This window comes from Ovis canadensis, chromosome X, assembly GCF_042477335.2.
Source record: "Ovis canadensis isolate MfBH-ARS-UI-01 breed Bighorn chromosome X, ARS-UI_OviCan_v2, whole genome shotgun sequence".
NCBI lineage: Eukaryota > Metazoa > Chordata > Mammalia > Artiodactyla > Bovidae > Ovis > Ovis canadensis.
In genome coordinates, this window is record NC_091727.1 from 105,116,601 (window position 1) to 105,123,080 (window position 6,480).

Consider the following 6,480-nt stretch of genomic DNA (forward strand, 5'->3'; position numbering starts at 1 on the left):
CCCGACCTCCATCCCTCAAACAAAACGTGTCCCACCACCACCTTCCAGACCAAGTGACTGAAGCACACAAGGATGTCTTGAAACACTTTATTGATTTGACATTACTGGGCCCAAGGCACTGGCCTATGCAATCGGTCAGTGAGCAGGACTGGCACCGGACAGCCAGAGGAGGCCTGTCCGGGGGCCAGGGAATGGCCACTAGGGACCCAGGTGTAGTTGGGCAGCTAGTGTGGACCCAGGGCCACCAGGGAGATGGTTGTCATCCCAAAAAGGCTGCTGAGCAGAGCATTGTTGTGTATCGCCATGTCCACCAACTTGGGGGTGATGTGCTTCTGACCGTTATTCTGGGCCTCATTGCCTGCCAGCTCCAGGACCTTGGACGTCAGGTCCTGAATGATCGCTGCTAGGAAGACTGGTGCAGATGAGCTCAGGCGTTAGGCGTAGCAGCCTTTGCACAGGAGATGCTCCATGTGGCTCACAGAGAAGGACAGCTCAGCTCGGGCGGTGCGGGAACGGATACCAGACGACCTCTGATGGCACCTTTTCTCCGGCATGCTGGCTGTTGAGCCCACTTTCTCCAAGGCCTTGCTCTTCTTTGTGGTGGGAAGAGGTGCGGTGGGATAAGGTGCAGTGGGATAAGATACAGTGAGATGAGATACGGTGAGATGAACCAGTTGGTTCCAACCTCTCAAGACAACTGCTACTCTCAGATCTTTACTCTGTATCACCGCTGGCCGGTGCTTCATTGGTCGGGACGCATGCTCTGTGACACATAGACCCTGTGAGGTCATTCCTTTCTCGTGCTCCCCACCCTTCCCCCAACCCCCACAGGGCTGGGCCTGCAAAGAAATGATGCTGGCAGAATCCTGCTCACCCTGCCCACTGGACCCTCTCTTTGTCGAAACCCTCCTTTTCCACTGCATGGGATCTTTGTACAGAAAAGGCAGCAGACCACCCAGTGGCACCAAGTGTACACTGGTGGTGCTGGGCCACCATCATGACTGTATCTAGTTCCAAAATGTAGGCACCACTGCAGAGAGAAACCCCTGTACCTGGCCAGGCAATCATTCCCCACTGCCCCCTCCTGAAATTTCCCCTACCCTACCCCACCCCATAGTCCTCAGGCAACCACTCATCAGCTTCCTGTCCACAGCCCTTTGCCTATTCTGGAGACTTCCTAGAGATAGAGGCGTACAATAAATATGTGGCCTTCTGTCACTGAGCATAGGGTTCATGCACATATGAATGAATCAGTAGCATGAATCAGTACTTCTTTCCTTTTCCTGGTTGAATAGTATTCCACTGCCTGGCTAGACTACACATGTTTTGTATCCACTAGGCAGTGGATGGATATTTGGGTGACTTCTCCTTTGTCCATACTGGGAATAGTGCTGTGATGGACATTCCTGTACAGGTTTCTGTTTTCCACTCTTTGGGATTTATGTCCATGAATAGATTTTTGGGTTTATTTCCATACTGTTAATTCTATTTCACTGATCTATGTGTCTATCCTTATGCTAGTGCCACACAGTTTTGTTAACTGTAGCTTTGGAGTAAGTTTTGAAATCCAGAAGTAGGTGTCCATCATGCCTCGGTACACTTTACTGAAATATATACTGTTAGTCTGTTTCCCTGCCTTCCTGAAAGGGACCTAGAGTTTTTTAGTCAGTTTGATTTTGAATTAGGAGAATACCTTTTGGTGACTATTGGACACTGGCTCTGATCTCACACTAATTCCAAGATGCCCAAGTGTCACTATGGTCCATCAGTCATAGTAGGAGCTTATGGAGGTCAAGGGATCAGTGAAATTTCAGCTCAGGCTCATCTCCATTGGGGTTGGTGTGTACCCAAACCAATCCCATGCTTATCTACACAGTTCTGGAATACAAAATTAAGATAGACATATTCAGCAACTGGCAGACTCCACAACAGACCGGCAGAGTGAGGGTTATTTTGGTAAGGATGGCCAAATGAAAGCAATTAGAATTGCCTCTATCTAGAAATATAGTAAACCAAAAGCTTTGCACATACCTGAGTGGATTTCAGAGATTTGCAGCACCATTAAGGACTACAAACATGCAGGAGTGACGATTTACTCCATACTCCCATTAAAGTAGCCTATTTGGCCTGTGCAGAAAACAGATGGTCTTGGAGAATGACAGTGTATTTTCATTAGCTTGACCAGGTGGTGATTTCAATTTCAGGTGCTGTACCAATGTAGTTTCATTGCTTGAGCAAAATTGACATCCCCAGTGCTGCTTGCCCCCTTCATGGATCACAGCCTTGTTGTGGTGAAGGTGCTTGCATAACTCAGTGAAGCTATGAGCCATGCCATGCAGGGCCACTGAAGACAGATGGATCTTAGTGGAGAGTTCTGACAAACTGTGGTCCACTGGAGGAGGAAAATGGCAACACACTCTCGTATTCTTGCCTCTAGAACTCCATGGGCAATAGGAAAAGGTAAAAAGATATGACGCCAGAAAATGAGTTCCCCAGGTTGGAATTTGTCCAATATGTTACTGGTGAAGAGTGGAGGGCAATGACTAATAGTTCCATTAAGAATGAAGTGGTTGGGCTAAAGCAGAAACGATGCTCACTTGTGGGTGTGTCTGGTGGTGAAAGTTATGTCTGAACTGTAAAGGACAATATCGCATAGGAACCAGGAAAGTCAGGTCCTTGAATCAAGGTAAACTGGACATGATCAAGCAGGAGATGGCAAGAGTGAACATCGACATCTTAGGAATCAATGAACAAAGTGAATAATGGGAATGGGCCAATTTAATTCAGATGACCATTATATCTACTACTGTGGGCAGGAATCCCTTAGAAGAAATGGAGTAACCACCATAGTCAACAAAAGAGTCTGAAATGTAGTACTTGGGTGCAATCTCAAAAATGACAGAATGATTTCAGTTTGTTTCCAAGGCAAACCATTCAATATCACAGTAATCCAAGTTTATGCTCCAACCACTGATGCTGAAGAAGCTGAAGTTGACTGGTTCTCTGAAGACCTACAACACCTTCTAGAACTAATACCAAAAAATTATGTCCTTTTCATCATAGGGGATTGGAATGCAAAAGTAGGAAGTCAAGAGCCACCCAGAATAACAGGCAAATTTGACCTTGGAGTACAAGATGAAGCAAGGAAAAGGCTAAAAGAGTTTTGTCAAGAGAACATACTGGTCATAGCAAACACCCTCTTCCAACAACACAAGAGATGACTCTACACATGGACATCATCAGATGGTCAATACCAAAATCAAATTGATTGTATTTTTTGCAGGCAAAGATGCAAAAGCTCTATATAGTCAGCAAAAACAAGACCTGGAGCTGACAGGGCTCAGATCAGGAGTTTCTTATTGCAAAATTCAGGCATAAATTGAAGAATGTAGTGAAAACCAATAGGCCATTCAGGTATAACCTAAATCAAATCCCTTATGATTATACAGTGGAGGTGACAAGTAGAATCAAGGGATTAGATGTGGTAGACAGAGTGCCTGAATAACTATGGATAGATGTTCATAACATTGTACAGTAGGCATTGACCAAAACTATCTTCCCAAAATAGAAATGCAAGAAGGCAAAGTGATTGTCTTTGGAGGTTTTACAAGGCAAAGGAGGTTTACCAACAGCTGAGAAAAGAAGAGAAGCAAAAGGAAAAGGAGAAAGGGAAAGATATACCCAACTGAATGCAGAGTTCCAGAGAATAGCAAGGAGAGATAAGGAAGACTTATTAAATGAACAATGCAAATAAATAGAGGAAAGCAACAGATTGTGTGGATCACAGCAAACTGTGGAAACTTATTAAAGAAATGGGAATACCAGACCGCCTTACCTGTCTCCTGAGAAACCTGTATGCAGGTCAAGAAGCAACAGTTAGAAAACAAAAAGAAACTGAAGAGCCTCTTGATGAGGGTGAAAGAAAAAGCTGGCTTAAAACTCAACATTCAAAAAACTGAGATCATGGCATCTGGTCCCATCATGTCGTGGCAAATAGAAGGGGAAAATGTGAATGTAGTGACAGATTTCCTCTTTGGCGGCTCCAAAATCACTGTGGATGGTGACAGGAGTCATGAAATTTAAAGATGCTTGTTCTTTGGAAGAAAAGCTGTGACAAACCTAGACAGTGTGTTGAAAAGCAGAGAAATTACTCTGCTGACCAAGGTCCATATAGTCAAGGCTATGGTCTTTCCAGTGGTCACATACAATTGTGAGATCTGGACCGTAAATTCAGCAGCACACCAAAGAATTGATGCCTTTGAACTGTGGTGCTGGAGACAACTCCTGAAAGTCCCTTGGACAGCAAGGAGATCAAACCGGTCAATCTTAAGGGAAATCAACCGTGAATACTTGTTGGAAGGATTGATGCTGAAGCTGAAGCCCCAGTATTTTGGTCATTTGATGGGAACAGCCGACTCATTGGAAAAGTCCTTGATGCTGGAAAAGATTGAGGGCTGAAGGAGAAGAGGGTGTCAGAGGATGAGGTGGCTGGATGGCATCACCAATGCAATGGACATGAACTTGGGAAAACTTCAGGAGATGGTGAGGGACAGGGAGGCTTGGGTGTGCTTCAGTCCACGGGGTTGCAAAGAGTGAGACAAGATTGGGAAGAGGGAACAACAACAACAATGGTAATTCTATGTTTCTCTTATTGAGTAATCACCCACCTCACTGATTTCCACAGTAGTCTTCCATTTTTGCAATCCCAGCAGTATATGAGGGTCCCAATTTCTCTGCATCTTCTCCAAAACGTATTATTTTTGTTTGTTTTACTTGTAATAACCATCATAGTGGGTGTGAAGTGGTATCTCATGGTGATTTTTATTTGCATTTCTCTAATGGCTAAAGATGTTGAGCATCTTTTCTTGTACTTCTTGGACATTTGCACATCTGCTTTGGAGGAATGTCTATTCAAATCCTTTGCCTGTTGTTTAATTAGGTTGCTTGTCTTTTTGTTGTTGACCGTTAAGTGTTCTTTATGCATTCTGGAAAATAGACCCTTATCAGATACATGATTTGCAAATGTTTCTCCCATTCTGTGGGTTGTCCTTTCAATTTCTTGTATTTTAAAGTCAGACAGAAAGGAGAAATATCTATGGCATCCCTTATATGTGGGAGCTAAAAAGAAATGACACAAATGAACTTACAAAACAGAAAGAGACTCACAGACTAAGAAAATGAACTTATGGTTACCGAGGGGAAGGGATAGTTAGGGACTTTGGGAATTTCATCTACTTACTGCTATATTGAAAATGGATAACCGACAAGGACCTACTGTATAGCACAGGGAACTCTGCTCAATGTTATGTAGCAGCCTGGATGGGAAGGGAGTTTGGTGGAGAATGGATACATGTATATCTTTGGCTGAGTCCCTTCTGTATTCTGGGAAACTACCTGAAACTACCACACCATTGTTAATTGGCTATACTTCAATATAAAATAAAAAGTTTTAAGTTTGGGTAAAAAAATTTTTTAAGATTTTTCTATTTTTCATATCCTCTCCTGATTTTCCCTCCTTTTTTTTTTCAGTTTTTCTGTATCTACATTGTCAGAACCTATAAAGGCATTACATACTACACACTATCTACTTTATAACCATAATTTAGCCTTGATTCTTAATCATATTTTTTTTCCTTCTTTCTTTTCAGTTGGAGGATAATTGCTTTACAATGTTGTGTTGGTGACTGCCATACATCAACATGAATCAGTCATAGGTACACATATGTCCTCTCCCTCTTGATCCTTCCTCCCTCCTCCCACTCCACCCCATCCCTCTAGGTTGTCACAGAGCACCAGATCTGAGCTCCCTGTGTCATACAGTAAATTTCCACTGGCTATCTGTTTCACATGTGGTAATGTATATGTTTCCAAGCTGCTCTCTCAATTCGTCCCGCCCTCTCTTTCCCCCGCCATGTCCTCAAGTCTGTTCTCTATGTCTGTGTCTCCATTTGTTATTCAGTCACTCAGTCGTGTCTGACTCTTTGTAACACCATGGAATGCAGCATGCCAGGTTTCCCTATCCTTCACCATCTCCCGAAGTTTTTTCAAACTCATGTCCATAGAGTTGGTGATGCCATTCAACCATCTCATCCTCTATCGTCCCCTTCTCCTCCTGCCTTCAAGCTTTCCCAGCATCAGGGTCTTTTCCAATGAGTCGGCTCTTTGCATCAGGTGGCCAAAGTATTGGAGCTTCAGCTTCAGCATCAGTCCTTCCAGTGAATATTCAGGGTCAATTTCCTTCAGGATTGACTGGTTTGATCTCCTTGTAGTCCAAGGGACTCTCAAGTCTTCTCCAATACCACACTTCAAAGGCATCAGTTCTTCAGCACTCAGCCTTTTTTATTGTCCAGCTCTCACATCCATACATTACTACTGGAAAAACCATAGGTTTGACTAGACGGACCTTTGTTGGCAAAGTAATCTCTCTGCTTTTTAATACACTGTCTGTTTGTTGTAACTTTTCATCCAAGGAGCAAGCAT

At 43.6% G+C, this 6,480-nt stretch overlaps 1 pseudogene; it reads right to left on the minus strand.

Moving 5' to 3' along the window:
* Positions 1-224: 224 nt before the first annotated feature.
* LOC138930028 (histone H2A-Bbd type 2/3-like) lies at positions 225-554 on the minus strand (annotated as a pseudogene).
* Positions 555-6,480: the final 5,926 nt, after the last annotated feature.